The sequence below is a fragment of the Globicephala melas genome, chromosome 11 (genome assembly GCF_963455315.2).
Source record: "Globicephala melas chromosome 11, mGloMel1.2, whole genome shotgun sequence".
NCBI classification, from domain to species: domain Eukaryota; kingdom Metazoa; phylum Chordata; class Mammalia; order Artiodactyla; family Delphinidae; genus Globicephala; species Globicephala melas.
In genome coordinates, this window is record NC_083324.2 from 97,531,132 (window position 1) to 97,547,082 (window position 15,951).

Consider the following 15,951-nt stretch of genomic DNA (forward strand, 5'->3'; position numbering starts at 1 on the left):
TTATGGTCTGAGGGTTTTTTTTGTTTTGTTTTGTTTTTTATATCCCATGAAACATCATTTTTTGAGTATACTATTCTTGCTATAGCGGCCTGCCTGTTTCTGGTTCCTGTTGCCCTGAAATCAGAATGCTAAGGCTGTTCACCCCCAACCCAGGCTCTAGGCCAACGCTGCCCAAATCAAAGCAGACAGAGCCTGCTGGCTGGTTTCACACAAAACCGATTCCCTGGACCCACTCATTGGACCCTTCTGTCTGCTCTCCTTAGGCCCAACCCCAGGATCGGAGCTCCAGCCTCACGTCTGGCTCCTCTTGGCCGAGTCCTGTCCACTCTCATTGGTTCTTCTAATGAACAATCTTGTGCCTCAACTTAATCCCGGAGTCTGGGGCCTTGTTGTGTCCTGTGCCTGGTCCCCCAAACTCCCCCGAGATCATCTGGTTGCCTGAGTTCCACTCAGCTGCTTGAACCAGGGATCTTTCGTAACCCGCACCCCAGGCCAGGGAAGTCTTAGACGGCCAGGGTCTTGGGTCACTGCCTCTCCCCCATCGCTGTTTAGACTACAACCAGAGATACTTAACATTCTTCATGAAACCACACTGACCATTATTCATTCTGCTTTTTTTTAATGTGAAAATGAAATTCATGAAAGGAAAGCTAGGGCTTCCCTGGTAGCGCAGTGGTTGAGAGTCCGCCTGCCGATGCAGGTGACATGGGTTCGTGCCCCGGTCCGGGAAGATCCCACGGGCCGCGGAGCGGCTGGGCCCGCGAGCCGTGATGGCCGCTGAGCCCGCGCGTCCGGAGCCTGTGTTCCGCAACGGGAGAGGCCAGAGCACTGAGAGGCCCGCGTACCGCAAAAAAAAAAAAAAAAAAAAAAAAAAAGGAAAGCTCACTAAAATGGAGTTGGGAGGCCGGAAAGGGGTAGTCTCACTACCGTACCACCCTGCATCATTACAGATCGCAAGGGGAAGAAACTTCCCTTTTTTTTTTTTTTTTTTAACCATGCTGCATGGCTTCCGGGCTCTTAGTTCCCCCACCAGGGATCAAGGCTCGAACCCGGGCCCCAGCAGTGAAAGTGCTGAGTCCTAACCACTGGACCTTGAGGAAATTCCCCGGAAGAGTCTTACCTTGCATCTCCGGCAGGAAGTCACACTTCTTTACTACCCAGCCGGAAGAAGAAAGATTTCTCCTCGCCTGGCAACAGCCCAGCCAATGAGAGACTGCCACAGCTCAGCCAATGGAAAGCCACTATACTTCGAACTCCCAGTTTCCTCCAGGACTGGAGGGCTCTTTATTACAGCGTCTAGCGCTGTTGTCTCCAGGGCCCTGATGCTCTGGTCCGGTCTAGGAGCCCCTTATCTCCACGTGGACCTCCTGGAATCTCTCCGTTGTACGCCTTGGCAGAGCTGCTGGGGCCATTCCCACTGTCAAGGACTCACTCAACAGAAACTTTTTTTTTTTTTTTTTTGCGTTACGCGGGCCTCTCACTGCTGTGGGCTCTCCCGTTGCGGAGCACAGGCTCTGGACGTGCAGGCTCAGCGGCCATGGCTCAAGGGCCCAGCCGCTCTGCGGCATGTGGGATCTTACCGGACCGGGGCACGAACCCGCGTCCCCTGCATCGGCAGGCGGACTCTCAACCACTGCGCCACCAGGGAAGCCCAAAAAACATTTTTTTAGGTTTTTTTTTTTTTCTTTTTTTGGCCGGGCCATGCGGCTTATGGGATCTAAGTTCCCCAACCAGGGATCAAACTCGTACCCGCTGCAGTGGAAGCGTGGAGCCCTAACCACTGGACCGCCAGGGAATTTCCTTCAACAAGATTTTAAACAAGTATTTATTGAGGCACTAACAGGTGGCCAGCCCTGAAGATGCAAAAGTAAATAAACAACATAATTGAAATCAGGTTCTCAAAGGGTTCTTTGTACACCTGTGTTCACAGCAGCACTGTTCACAAAAGGTGGAAGTAAGCCAAGTGTCCATCAGTAGGTGAATGGATAAACAAAATGTGGTCTATACACACAACGGGAAATCATTCGGCCTTAAAAAGGAAAATCTGGCATATTCTGCAAAATGGATGAACTGGAAGAAAGTATTCCAAGTGAAATATGCCAGTCACAAAAGGACAAATACTATATAATTCCGCTTAAATGAGGTGTCTCAAATTCATAGAGACAGAAGGTAGATGGTGGTTGTCAGGGATTGTGAAGAGGGAGGATGGAGATTTAGTGTCTGATGGGGACAGGGGTTCGGTTTGGGGAGACAGATGGTGCTGATGGTTGTACAGCAACGTGAATGCACTTAATGCCACTGACCTGTGAGAACTGCAAAAACTCTCCACGTGAAAGACTCCATTCAAACCCCTCACTATGCGACCCGACCAAACTCTAGTAGGTCTTCTGGCAGCCTCAGCCCCCATCCCTGGGAAGCCCGCACACCTCCCACGTCAGCGTTCTTCTCTGGAAAAACACAAAGCTGCCAGAAGAAATTTACCATTTGTTCCAGCCAACGCCTTACCGATAGGCCTCTGACCTCCCTTTCTTGGAGCATTTGCTGAAAAAAAAACCCCAAAACTTAACAGTTGTAAATATTTCCTCTGTCCTTTTGAGATGTGTGTGTTTCTGCTACAACCCAGGACGATTTTTCTCAAAGACCTCAAAGCCATTCCTTTCTCTTTTTTTTAATTCTATTTTTATTTTTTTATATAGGCGGTTCAAAGCCATTCCTTTTAAGTGTCATCAAGAAGGACAGGGCCACTGGCTCCCATTCGCTGTAGGAGGGCAGAAGCCTCACTGAGAGCTGCCGATTAGTGGACACAGCTGGCCTAATGGCGTTTACACTGACTAACTCTCTCACCAGCTTTTTTTTTTTTGCGGTACGCGGGCCTCTCACCGTTGTGGCCTCTCCCGTTGCGGAGCACAGGCTCTGGACGTGCAGGCTCAGCGGCCATGGCTCAAGGGCCCAGCCGCTCTGCGGCATGTGGGATCTTCCCGGACCGGGGCACGAACCCGCGTCCCCTGCATCGGCAGGCGGACTCTCAACCACTGCGCCACCGGGGAAGCCCTCACCAGCTTTTTGTAACGTTTCACTGCCCTGACTCTGCTTGAGTCCAGCCTGCCGCTCCCCCGCACTCCTGTTCTCCCTTGACAAGGCCCGGTCATCCCTGGCAGGTCGAGAGGAGCTCAGCTGTTTCCCCTTGATGTGGGAAAGCGTTTAACCAGATACGCTGTCTGAGAGAAGCCAGGCGCAGAGCTGCGGAATACCATCATTTGTTTAAAGGGGGGAGGGGCAAGTTTTATATACATATTTGCTTGTGTGCACAAAATCTGTGAAAGTCACGCAAGAAGGTACTATTGCTTTTAAAGTTTACATTTGGAGAGGGGAATTGAGTAGCTGGGGAGATGAAGGGGAGTGAGATCCTTTGAATCTTGAAACATGTGACTAATAATATTATTTCCAGGGGGAAAAAGTTTGAATAGAAACAAAACAGAATGAGTAGGGCCAAAATTGAGAAGGGAAGTCACAGAAATGCAAAATTCTTTTATCTTTTTAATTGAGATATAATTCACATATCTTGAAATTCACCATTTTAAAGTGTACAATTCAGTGATTTTTAGTATACACAGAAAGTTGCGCAACCATCACCACTGCCTAATTCTGGAACTTTTTCATCACTCCAGAGGGAAACCCCTTATCTGTTAGCAGTCACTCCCCGTGTCCCCTCCCCCGAGTCCTTGGTAACCGTTAACCTGCTTTCTGTCTCTGGATCTGCCACCTATGGACATTTCAGGTGAATGGGATCATACGATACGTGGTTCTTTTCGACTGGCTTCTTTCACTCAGCAAAATGTCTTCAGGGTTCATCCATGTGGTAGCATGTGTCAGAATTTCATTCCTTTTTACTGCTGAAAAGTATTCCATGGTACGGACATACCTATTTTGTTTACCCACTGATGGACAGCTGGGTTGTTTCCACTTTGGGGCTATCATGAATAATGCTGCAGAAATGCAAAATCTGAACCATACTAAAGTCCAAGATTTCCTGATACTCAATATAAAAGCTGGGCAGCGTGTCCAGCTACAAAGTGGATGTTTTCTGTGCGCATTTTAATACACATTTACAATACATTCTGGCGCAACTGTGAAAAGGTCAAAATTTCATTTAAGTCAAATCTTCCCTTTCCCATCCCTTGCATTCTCACCCACCTGCCTTGTTTCTTCCGTCCTTTCCTTCCCTCCTCTGTCTGCTGCTACCCTCTCTCTCTCAGAATTCCGTGTCCCTCCCCGTTCTCCCTCCCGAATAACTAACCTTTCTTCCTTTACTGGGCATTTTTTCATTCCCCCTCTTTGCCAACATGTACAATCATCGTTTCCAAATGAATTCAACCTGGAAAAAAAAATCTAAAAGCTGGCACCCGGGAGCTTGCTTTGAATAGTCACATTTGCCATTAGCGCTTTATCTGCAGGCCAAGAGGTTTGCTGAAACCCGCGCTGCTCCCGCAAGTGTGAACTGTGGTCTTTTTAAGCCCAGGTTTACTGAGCTCCAGAGACTCTTGTAACAGAGATTACGATCAGCAGCAACTGGACAGTGTTTGGCTGCAGATAAGATCTGGAGAAGCAGGAGGGAGGTCACACACACATACACACACACACACACACACACACGCGCGCACACACACCCCTCCAGAGCAACCTCTGTGCCTGGAGTCTCTCCTGGGAGTCAGAGTAAACACCAAAGATAAGGGCTTAGACTCTTCTGCCGCCATCTCTGTCCCTCCGGCCTCCAGAGAGAATTCCTAGGAAGATAGGCCTTGTTTACCAGAGAGGCGTCCTTGGGAGTCAAAGATCAGAGCTTCAGGTCAATCCTTGCTCAGAAGCTTAGGTCATCCTGGTAAAACCTGAATAAAACTCGTTTGGAGTTTTAAATTATGTCATTGTCCCCTCAGGGGCTAAAATGCTCTTTAGGGGAACACAGACACGTATCTCTTTAAACTGTATCCCTGCCTCTGTATTCGCCCTGTGGGAGCGGCCAGCATCCTACCCCCCGGACTCCTGTCACAGTGCTCACTGCTCTCTGCCCCCTCCCCTCGCCCTGTCCCCTCATCCCACACAGCGACCCAGGCTGACCTCTGCCCTGACATCTCCCTGTCAGTCCCCCTCCCCCTGTCCGCCCCCACCCCCCACCCCCGCACCTGGTACGAGCAGGACAACATCTCGAGCCTCAGCCTGATGCACGGACATGTAGGACGTGGCCCAGTGGGGTCCGCATCTGCCCATCACTGTTCTCTCCCCCAACGCCCTCTACCCCAGCCAGGCAGGTTGACTCGCTCTCTGCTCTGAGCACCCCAAGCGCTTTCCAGCCTCTGCTCAGACCACACTCTACTCTCTGTCCACAATGCCCTTTATATTTACAAAGTCCCCACGATGTGCCACGGCGGGACTTCACGGGGATGCAGCCAGTGAGGGCGGCAGGCAAGGATGCAGGCTGTTGCGAACGCAGTGCGAGCAGGGGTTTGCGGGGGGCAGGGAAGAATGTCAGGCACACTTAACTTCGTGCTTTCAACAGCTGTCAGGGAGACAGAGTTACACCCATCCCAGAGCAGAGGAGGCCGAGGGCTGGCACACAGCAGAGGCCACTCTGCTGTATCTCGCTCCCAGGCCGTCTTCTCCACCAGCCTCCCCAGGCCAGACAGACCTAAGAACAGAAGCTCCTACCTTCTGCCTTTCGTTTTGAGAACAACGGCCTAAGCCTCGTCTCGGCAGCGTTTTTAAACTTTGTGCGCGTGGCGCATCTCGTCTCCCCGGCTGGCTGTGTCCCTGTGGGCAGGGCAGAATTTCATATACACGCTTTTGTACAGGGTAGGCAGCCAATAACTATCTGCTGAACGAATAAGCGAGTGAATGTACTCCTAGCACCTGATTATCTATCCAAAATCATCTGTCCAAAAAAATAGCTCCACAGCACGGAGAGGATTGCTCTTCCCTACTTTACGGGGCGTGCTGAACAGATTAATTCATTTGTGTCCCTCATGAGGCCTGAAATCTTCAGATCAGAAATACTAAATCTTTAGCAGACTCACAGATATAGAACACAAACTAGTGATTACAAGTGGGGAGAAGGAAGGGGGGAGGGGCAAGATAGGGGTAGGGGTGTAAGAGGTACAAACTATTAGGTATAAAATAAGCTACAAGGATATATTGTACCACATGGGGACTATAGCCAATAGTTTCTAATAACTATAAATCCTTAAAACTGTGAAGCACTAAAAAAATCATGAATCACTATATCCTACACCTGTAACTTATATAATATTGTACAGCAACTGTACTTCAATAAATAAATAAATATATATGATTAAGAAACCCCCCCACTAAATCTTGGTGGCTGAAAAAAAAGCTTAAAAAATAAAATATATTTTATCTCATAATAGGGGGCCTTGATTACCCTTCCTTAATAACCATGAAGGCCCATTTAACTGAAAGCACAAAGAGCGGAGAGCATAGGATGTGGGGGGAAAATGTATTTTTTTCCCTTTAAATGTCATTTCTCTTTTTTGCAGTGTCTAGAATGACTACTGAGCCCTGGGCGTATCCTGCCCAAATCAGAAGAAATGTATATACGGCAGTGCACAGCTCAGAGCTGGCCTCTTCCCAGAGGCTGGAAAGCCCAGTTCCTTCAAAGCCAGGACACCAAAGCTTTGCAGGAGCTTCTCACTCAGCAAAAGGCTGAGGGAGCTCCACCCACACCCCAAGCATCTGCCAGCCTTTGTCTCTGGGAGAAAATGCTGCTGAGTCCTGACAGAATCTGCAAGGAGATTAAAAATAATTGAGGGAGATGCCCAGCTCTGCTCTCCTCCCTTCCCCTCTGGGCACGTGGCCACCCGCTCCCAGGGGGCCTTGGGGGAGAGCGGGGCTTGGATGAACACACCCTTCTTCTTCCAGGCTGTCCTCATCTGTTTGGGGGACACTTAACCCTTCATCTTCCTCCCGTCCCTCTGGTTGCTCCTGCTTGCCACGTTTCCTGTGTCCTCCACCTTCTTCCACCCCACGTGCACTGTCCTGCCTGCCTTCAATGTTGAAAGCAATGTTCTCTTCCCGCGTCTACCCCTCACGCTCTGTTGGGCAACTCACTTATTCCTATCATGTCAAACCCTCCTCTTTGCCCCTCCCCCAAGTGGCAACTCCCACATCGCCACATCGACTTACACACTTGCAAACTCATTATTCCCCCAAAGTATCTTGTTCCGTCTCCCCAAACCTGATCATGTCCTGATTCTCCATCTTGGTGGCTTGTGCCGCTGTCTCCCCTGGCACCATCAGCGCTGGAAACCTGGGAGTCAGTGAGTTGCTCTCCTCCCATCCCTACGGCTGCATCTTCATGGGGCTGTCAAGTCGAATCCTCTCCATCCCGAGTACCACTGCCTCCGAAAGGCCCACTTTCTCGTTAGCCTCCAAAGTGGCTTTTCTGTCCCAGTCTCTTGCCCGGTCCAACTTCCACATTGTGGCCAAAAGGATTGGCATTTCTAAAATGCCAATCTGTTATGTTCTCTTTCTATTTAACATGCCTTCAGTGGGACTGCACTGCCTAAGGCAGTGGTTTCTAAACCTGGTTAACAGACCTGAGAGCTTTTTTTAAAATGGAGACTCAGAGGACCCAAGAAAGGCCAAGTCAGGATCTCCAATGAGTGGTAAGAGGGTAGCCCTGCCATGGACCCGATTTTGAAATCAATTTAAATTCTTCTGAAGCACCTTGACACCAAAACTCACCCTACTCTTCAGCATCCTTAATGATTTCATTTCTCACCGGGACGCCCTTTCTCTGTCCGAGCTATTCTGCTATCTGGACACCCTCTCCAGCCGAAGGCTTCCTGTGCCCCCAGGCAAAATCAATACCATCCTTCTCTGGGCCTCCTATGGACTGTGTAGTTGGGAAAACCCCTACTATATCACGTTTCACGTGGTACCTCTGGTGCATTTTTTAAGAAGACGTCTCTCTCTCCAGCTGGACTCCAGACTAACTCCCTGAGACAAGTCTTAAGTAGCTTTGCATCCCTCAAGTCCCAGCACAGGGCTGGCACACAACTGGTTCTCAATAAATATGTATTAAATGCATGACTAATTGAAGAAGAATACAAGGAAACACATTCTTTCCATGTTCAGAATTTTATAGAGATGAAATAAGATGAAGAACCGCCAACAATTTTTTGTTCCTGAAGTTTTAAAATTTCTGAAAGCCCAGAAACTTGCCATTTTCTGCCTGAAGTCTCAAATCTCCACATCATCACTACAAGTCTCTTTTCCCAGGATCCTCAGCCAGAACCTCCAAGCAGTGGTTGTCCGAGGAGAGGGAGACATTATCGAGGGTACAGACAATAAGGGATGGGTTTGCCTGCAAAGATTTTAACGACAATAATAAGCCAATTAGAACTCCCTCTGCTTTTTATTACCACCATGTGCTGCCAATTCTAAGCAATGTGAGTGATAAAATTCTGCTGGTCCTTTGCCCACCAAGTAACCCTGTCCTCTTGTGATCCTTTTTTTTCCATTGTCATAAGTGAAAATATGTATGATCTTTAAAGTTTTATCAATTAAAAAGAGAGAGAGAAAGAGACCTGAAATCTGTCCATGATGAATTAATACTACCGCTCCTTGACCTTCCTTGGCCTGCTTTGAAAAGATTCTTAAGGTAAAATAGAGATAAAAGAATTACGCATTCATCGAAATGTAATATTTTTACTTCCTTTTACTTTAATAATAATAATGTAATATTTTTACTTTATTTTTACTTCCGTAGGGGCTCACACCAACGAAATAAAAGATCTCCAGGCCATCTCTGCTGTTTGTATATCCTTCATTAAGCAAACAGTTGTTAGAATCTGAGATGCAGTTCAGGGTAAAGATACATGATGAGCACACACAACTCATTTCATTCCTCCTGAAGTGCTAAAAACCAAAGAAACAAAACCGGCCCATGGCCAGGGAGAATGAGAGAGGAGACAAAATAAAACTCTGGAAGCTGGAAAACAGATGGACAGTGGAAGTGACTTTGCCGACATGAAAAGACTGAGTAACCAACGGGGGAAGCTGAGAACAGCTTGACTTACAGCCCAGAATCCTTAAAAGATGCGGGGAGTGGTAGCACCAGGGGTCCCAGGAGCCAGCAGTAAAGGAGGTGTGACTTCCCTCCTCAGGAGGTCGAGGATGAAAGCTGTTTAAGCAGCAGTTAGAGCCACGGATCCCCTCCCCCACTCCACGACTGCTCCTCCCCCATGGCAACAGCGGGGAGATCTATTGCCAGGGGAAGGTGAAGGAGAGGCTCTCTGGACCGGGGGACACCAGGCACAGTTAGGGGTCAGGAGACTGTACTGAGGGCAGAGGATGGCTTGACCGTTCACACACTGAGGGATGAAGCAATCAAAGCTCCCCCCCTGCGCGAGGCTTCCCGACGCTGGCAGCCAGCATGTGTGTGTTTTATTCCATAAGAAAGCAGTAACATTAAGGGCAGTAGCTATAGTACAGATCTTGTATTCTCTCAATAACATATCATCAGTAGGTTTAGAATAATATTCAATTCAGAAAAAAAAAAAGAGGGAGAGAGAGAATGAACTATATGGTTAGTGTTGATTTTCACTGACTTTCTATTTACTTGCAGGGAGATTCGTTCGATGGGGGCATGGATGTCAGAGAATCCAAGGTATGCAGATCTCTGTTTATTGTAAAAATTTACTGCCCTCTGTTGGGACCTCAGACTGGACTCTGTGTGGTCAAGGCCTCCCCAAGAATGGAGCTTGAAAGGTCATAAACCAGAGCAAGGAGGGCCCTGGATGGTGTTTCATTCAGCTGTTTACATTTCCTACTTCAAAAACCCAACACCACACAACCCAGAACAGACTCACGGATGCCTCAGAGGCCTCTGAGCAGCTGCGTGGCCTGCGGAGGCCGGGAAGGAGCCCCAGAGCAGCCCAGACACTCACGTGGGAGGGACGGTCAAACTGCCGCAGCTGGACTGTCGTCCTCAGAACCAGAGCAGGGCTGACCATCACATCTAGGACTTTCCTCCTTCCTCTGGTCTTCTTGGAATTGTGTGTGGCAGAGAGCATCTAAAACCCCTCCAAGAGGGCTTCCCTGGTGGCGCAGTGGTTGAGAGTCCGCCTGCCGATGCAGGGAACGCGGGTTTGTGCCCCGGTCCGGGAGGATCCCACATGCTGCGGAGCGGCTGGGCCCGTGAGCCATGGTCGCTGGGCCTGCACGTCCGGAGCCTGTGCTCTGCAATGGGAGAGGCCACAGCAGGGAGAGGCCCGCGTACCGCAAAAAGTAAAATAAAATAAAAATAAAACCCCTCCAGGAAAGATCCTTACGGGCCATGGGAAAGTGGATCCTGTTTCTACATCTAGGGTATAGAGTCTACGACAGCCCCGCCTGGAGCTGGGGATGACAAAGTGGGCCTCGGCCAGGAGGTGCCTCAAAGCTCTTCCCACGGCCTGATCTTCCTCATCTTTCTTGCCTGCTTCAAGGAGCTGGTCTGAAGAAGGGGACCACCACCAGTAAGAGCAGCTGGAGAGGACAGACAACCAAATCCCAAACTGCCTGATCCTCAACCACCTCCATCCACCTAGCGGGCAACCCCAGCTATGTCGGGCTGGACTCTGTCTGCAGGTTCTGCTACTGGGAACGTCCACAGACACTGGCCTCGCACATTCCTAAAAGGCCAGATGGATCCTGCACCACGCCCGTGCACAGGCACTGGGTGCCCTTCTTCATTGTCCTCTATTTTCTGGGGACACATGGGTTTCCATCACGTGCAGGCGGTGCTCACGCTGCCTCAATGTGACGCAGCTCCGGCCAGCATCCAGCTCCAGCGGCCTCAGGCAGCCTCACCCACGCCCAGCCTCCAACAGCTGTATCCAAAGCACCCCTCATGTGTCTACTCGGATTCTTCTCCCCCTCGATCCTCACGGTCTGGAAAACAGACTCCTCTGCATGCTGGGATGCTGATACTGGCTGGCAACGTGCCCAGCATAAGGTGGTTGGACTAGGACAGCCCACTGAGGCTGGGTGGGGCCTCCCTTGGGCTTGAAGATAGAAGCAGCTGAAATTTCAAACCCCAAATACAACCATTCGGAGATCTTTTCTGTTACTTGCCTTCTTGTAGGGGCTTGCCCTTCCTTTGTAACAAAAATGTTTTCCCATTGTTAAGATCCTTGAAGGATTTTTTTCTTTTTTTCCTGGACTCCTAACAAGCCCATTCCAGTCAGAGAGCTAGATTTCCATCTCTGTGACACCTTGAGAAACTGCCTCATCCTGGAGAACTGTCCCCAGAGAACCTACTCTCTGTTCCCTGAGCCCAGACTCCAGAGGCAGGAGGATTTCAGCCCGTTCTGGGCCATCCCAGGGCCACAGAACCATGCCCCAAGGTCAAAGGTATTTCAGAGAGATGCTGGGAGAGTGAATCCAGCTAATGGCCGAGACTGCTCACTGCTTTTCTGGCCACTTTCTTCCCTGGCGAGCACAGGCTAAAAGCAGCAAACAAGGCAGACTCGTTCATAAACTGGGGAAGAAGCAGCGAAGCTCCTGCAGGAGGGGACAGAGACATCCTAACCAGAGTGGGCTTCCCGGTGAAAGCAAGGGCCACCGGCTTTCCACTTTCCACTGAGCCGGGTAACTAGATGCTCCACAGGCTGCCATGAACCTAAAACCAACCAAACCAAACAAGAAGCAGCCAAAAAGCAAAACCAGAAAAACGACCATCCCCCAAATCAACCCACGGCTCTCCTGCAGAATCCTAATTACAACATGGCCGGCCTGCCCAGAGACACTCGGGTCCCAGGGGGCGGGGAGTCCAGCGCTCAGCTGATCTCACAGCCGCAGCCCCAGCCCTGCCCCTGGGGTGAGCACGCACCCCTTCACCTAGCTGGGAAGGCGGGCCTCTCCTGCTCAGGTGCTAGGGTGGGTGCCGAACCAGCGCCACCTGAGCCTCCAAGCATCACGCAGAGATCCCAGGCCCCAAAACAGGGAGTGGTGATGAGGCCGACTCCGCCCACCCTTTTAAGCTAGGGCGGGGCTGGCACAAGTGAAACTGCCCAGGCTGGGAGTTTGGCTTTCGGACTCCTCCACCCTCCCCTTTCTACCCATCTCTGCGCTTCCCACCTCACCCCTCCGGCAGTCCCCTGCCCTCCGCCTTGTCGAGGTTCCTTCCACAGAAATTCACCATGTACATTTGGTCCTCATCTGCTCCTTTTCCACTAGTTTGCTTATAACTAGATTCCCCTCCCGCATCCCCCGCCCTCTGGCTGACCAGGGATGGAACCCGTTCCCCCTGCAGTGAAGGGCGGAGCCCTAACCACTGGATCACCAGGGAATTCCCACCCCTCGTCTGCTCCTAAAACCCTATTCCAGAAGCAACCTGTTGGTGGTGAAGGTCATTTTCTCCTCACTTCTCCAAGGGCTGTCCATGGACTTAGACCACTCGCTCTGGAATTCTCCGTTTTTAAGTTCCCAGTTACCCTGTTGGTAAAATAAAACGTATTCCTTCTGGAAGAGGGAAATGGAGCAAGAAAGCGACACTGCGAGGGAACTTGCCTTAGCATTTCCTCGAATTCTTAGGGGAAACCAATATTAATTGAGTACCATGCTCATTTCAGATGAAGGAGCGAGTTCAGAAAGTTTGATTTGCCCAAGTTTGTCCAACTAGCAAATAGTGGAGGTGGAATTTGAAACTAGGCTGACTTCAAATGCCAACCAGGTGGCATTTGAAGTCAGGCAGTCTGACTTGCAAGTTCAGTGCTTAGGCCTTAGCAATCACCCTCGTTAAGGAGATGAGACAAGGGCTTATGTCAAATGACGTTTCCAAGCCCAACACATGAGGAAATTCAGCCAGGCAACAAGTATATCAGCCTATACGTTGTTGCTGTATTCACGTCTCCCTTCCTCCAAACGGCTTTGTTCCCTTTATCGATAGTATTGAATATGCTGTTTACTAAAGACCATTTAACAGTTCTTCATAGACAGGGTATAAGTTATAAATAAAAAGGAGGGCTTCCCTGATGGCACAGTGGTTGAGAGTCCGCCTGCCGATGCAGGGGATACGGGTTCGTGCCCCGGTCCGGGAGGATCCCACATGCCACGGAGCGGCTGGGTCCGTGAGCCATGGCCGCTGAGCCTGCACATCCGGAGCCTGTGCTGCGCAACGGGAGAGGCCACAACGGTGAAAGGCCCGTGTACCGCAATAAATAAATAAATAAATAAATAAATAAATAAATAAATAAATAAAAAGGAGTAGCAGATCCTGGACTAAATTTCAGGGTTTCTTAATTCAAATCTGAGACTTTTTCAGTTAGGACACATGGGCTCCTACTAACACCTACATAAATATGAACAAAACTGTAAATGAAACCTGTATCCCACTGGTATAATGGCAGTCCTGATACAATGTTGTAACTTGATGTGAGCCATCCCAGTGCCGTCAGCATCCTCTAAGAAAACGTCTTTAGCCTCTGTCCTTCATTTTATGTGGAACGGCACCTATTAGGAACCAAATGAGAATAATAGCCAATACTTATATTTTAGAAATATTTAGTGTGTGCTAAATGACTTGTCTGCATTAAATCTCATTTAATCCTTACTGCAATATAATGGACACAGTTATTCTGCAATTTACAAGCAATAATCCTGCTACACTATCCTCACTAGCAACTGACTTTAAAATAAAATATGATTATGATGGTCCTGGTGTGGACCAAGGAAACCTCGGGTTATACGTGAGGCACCACTTCCTGGAGTATCGATAGTACTTGATGGTAATTTAAAACTTTTCCCCAAAGTTCTTAACAGAAATTTATTATGAATGCAAAACTCACATGGATTTTGTCTTTTAAGCTAAAATCTCTTAAGCTTTAAGAGATTAAAAAAAAGAGGGCTGCCTGGAAGTGGAGTGGAAGGCATCCTGGGGCCATGTTCTTCTGTCTCGGTGAATCCCTTTCGGTAGGAAAGTTTGAGGAGCAAACCAACAAGCGCACAAAATACTGTGGGGAGAAAACAAGTATTTAACGTCTCCTTTTTAAAGTTAATTAATTAATTAAATTTTGGCTGCGTTGTGTCTTCGTTGCTGCTCACGGGCTTTCTCTACGTGTGGCGAGCGGGGGCTGCTCTTTGATGGGGTGCGCAGGCTTCTCACTGTGGTGGCTTCTCTTGTTGTGGAGCATGGGCTCTAGGTGCACGGGCTTCAGTAGTTGTGGCACGCGGGCTCAGTAGCTGTGGCTCGCAGCCTCTAGAGCTCAGGCTCCGTAGTTGTGGTGCACGGGCTTAGTTGCTCCGCGGCATGTGGGATCTTCCCGGACCAAGGGCTCGAACCCGCGTCCCCTGCCTTGGCAGGCGGATTCTTAACCACTGCACCACCAGGGAAGTCCTAATGTCTCCTTTTACTTGTTTATTTTTAAAAAGCCCTATTGTCCCTCATACACCGTATATACGATCTGTATTTAAGCCAATTAGAATGGCAATTTTGCCCTCAGAAATAATATATTTTTGAATGTGAAATATTAAAACTCTCTTGTAGAAGATGGGTTGAGATAGATTCTGGGGAACATCTTGCTCATTCCTTCCTTTGTATGTTGCTGTGTCCTATACACCACATATTCACATATGTCATTTAAAATTTTCTACCCCACAAGAAAAGTAAACATAGGTGAAATTAATTCTAATTTATTTTATTTGACCCAATACATGCAGAATATTATTCCAACAAGTAATCACTATCAAACAATTACAAAGTTACTTTATATATATATATATATATATAATTTTCATACTAAGTCTTCAAAATCCGGTGTGTATTTGACACTCTCAATCCAGACTAGCACCACTGCAAAAACTTAACCGTCACATGTGGCCCGTGTATACCACGTGGAAAGTGCAGCTCAAGAACGATCACAGGCTTCATCTCCCCAATGTCATCGTTTCACAGATGAGGAAACTGAGGCCCAGAAAGATGAAGTGAGCGTCACAAGTTAATAACAGGTCAGATTTCCAGTCTAAGGCTCTTTAGGAGTCTTTTTGTGTGTGGTTGATATTCTTTGCTTCAAGTATGTGTCTAATTTTAAAGTAAAACGAACAACTCCTGATTAAATGAATTACAACTTCTAGGAAATGTTATTGAGGAGCTCTTTCTTCAGGAGCTCTTGCAAAGGATTAATTTAAACATCAACCACCAAACATGCACCTGCTGTCGTAAGGATCCATTCATTTAATCCTTTAAGGAGAAGGTAAAGACATGAACTTGACTAGTCTTATGCCTCCTGTGCAATCAATAGTCCACGGGCCATTCCTGCAGCTCGCAGGACATTAATGATAAGAACTTAGGCAAATATCTCCCTCCAGAGGAGCAAAAATTATTGCAGGACAAGGAACAGAATTCCCATCGTTAAATTCAAACGGCACATAGTACAGAAAATAAAATTGCCTTATGAGACTATGATACAGGTAAAAAGCAAGCCTGGCCTGTGGGATATAACTGGCACCTTAAACCCACTTACTGTATTTTAATAAACAAACTGTTTTAAGAGATGTAATTCTAACCTGGTCCTTTGGCCTCTGAAGGGCCTTTTCTAAATCATTGATATGCTACTTGTTTTTTCACTCTGTCAGTTGCTTTATTAATTTTATATAAAGCCAGAAATCATAATCAGAAATAGATAACACACAATGTGCAGAATCCATGAGAAAAACTTCTTTGAGCACGAAATTTGAGGCCTTTGGGCATCCTGATAAAACCACAGCACTTTGTTTAGCAATACCCAGGACTCCGGTAAAACACAATTTTTCTTTTTTTTTTTTTAACAATCAACGGCTGTTATTTATTTGCCCTCACACGTGCTTTCTTTATTTTTCATCCTGTATTCCTCTTCAAGCCTTCATCTGAGACCCCTTTCCTTCTCTCTGAAAGTTTTTTTTCGTTTTTTCATGCCA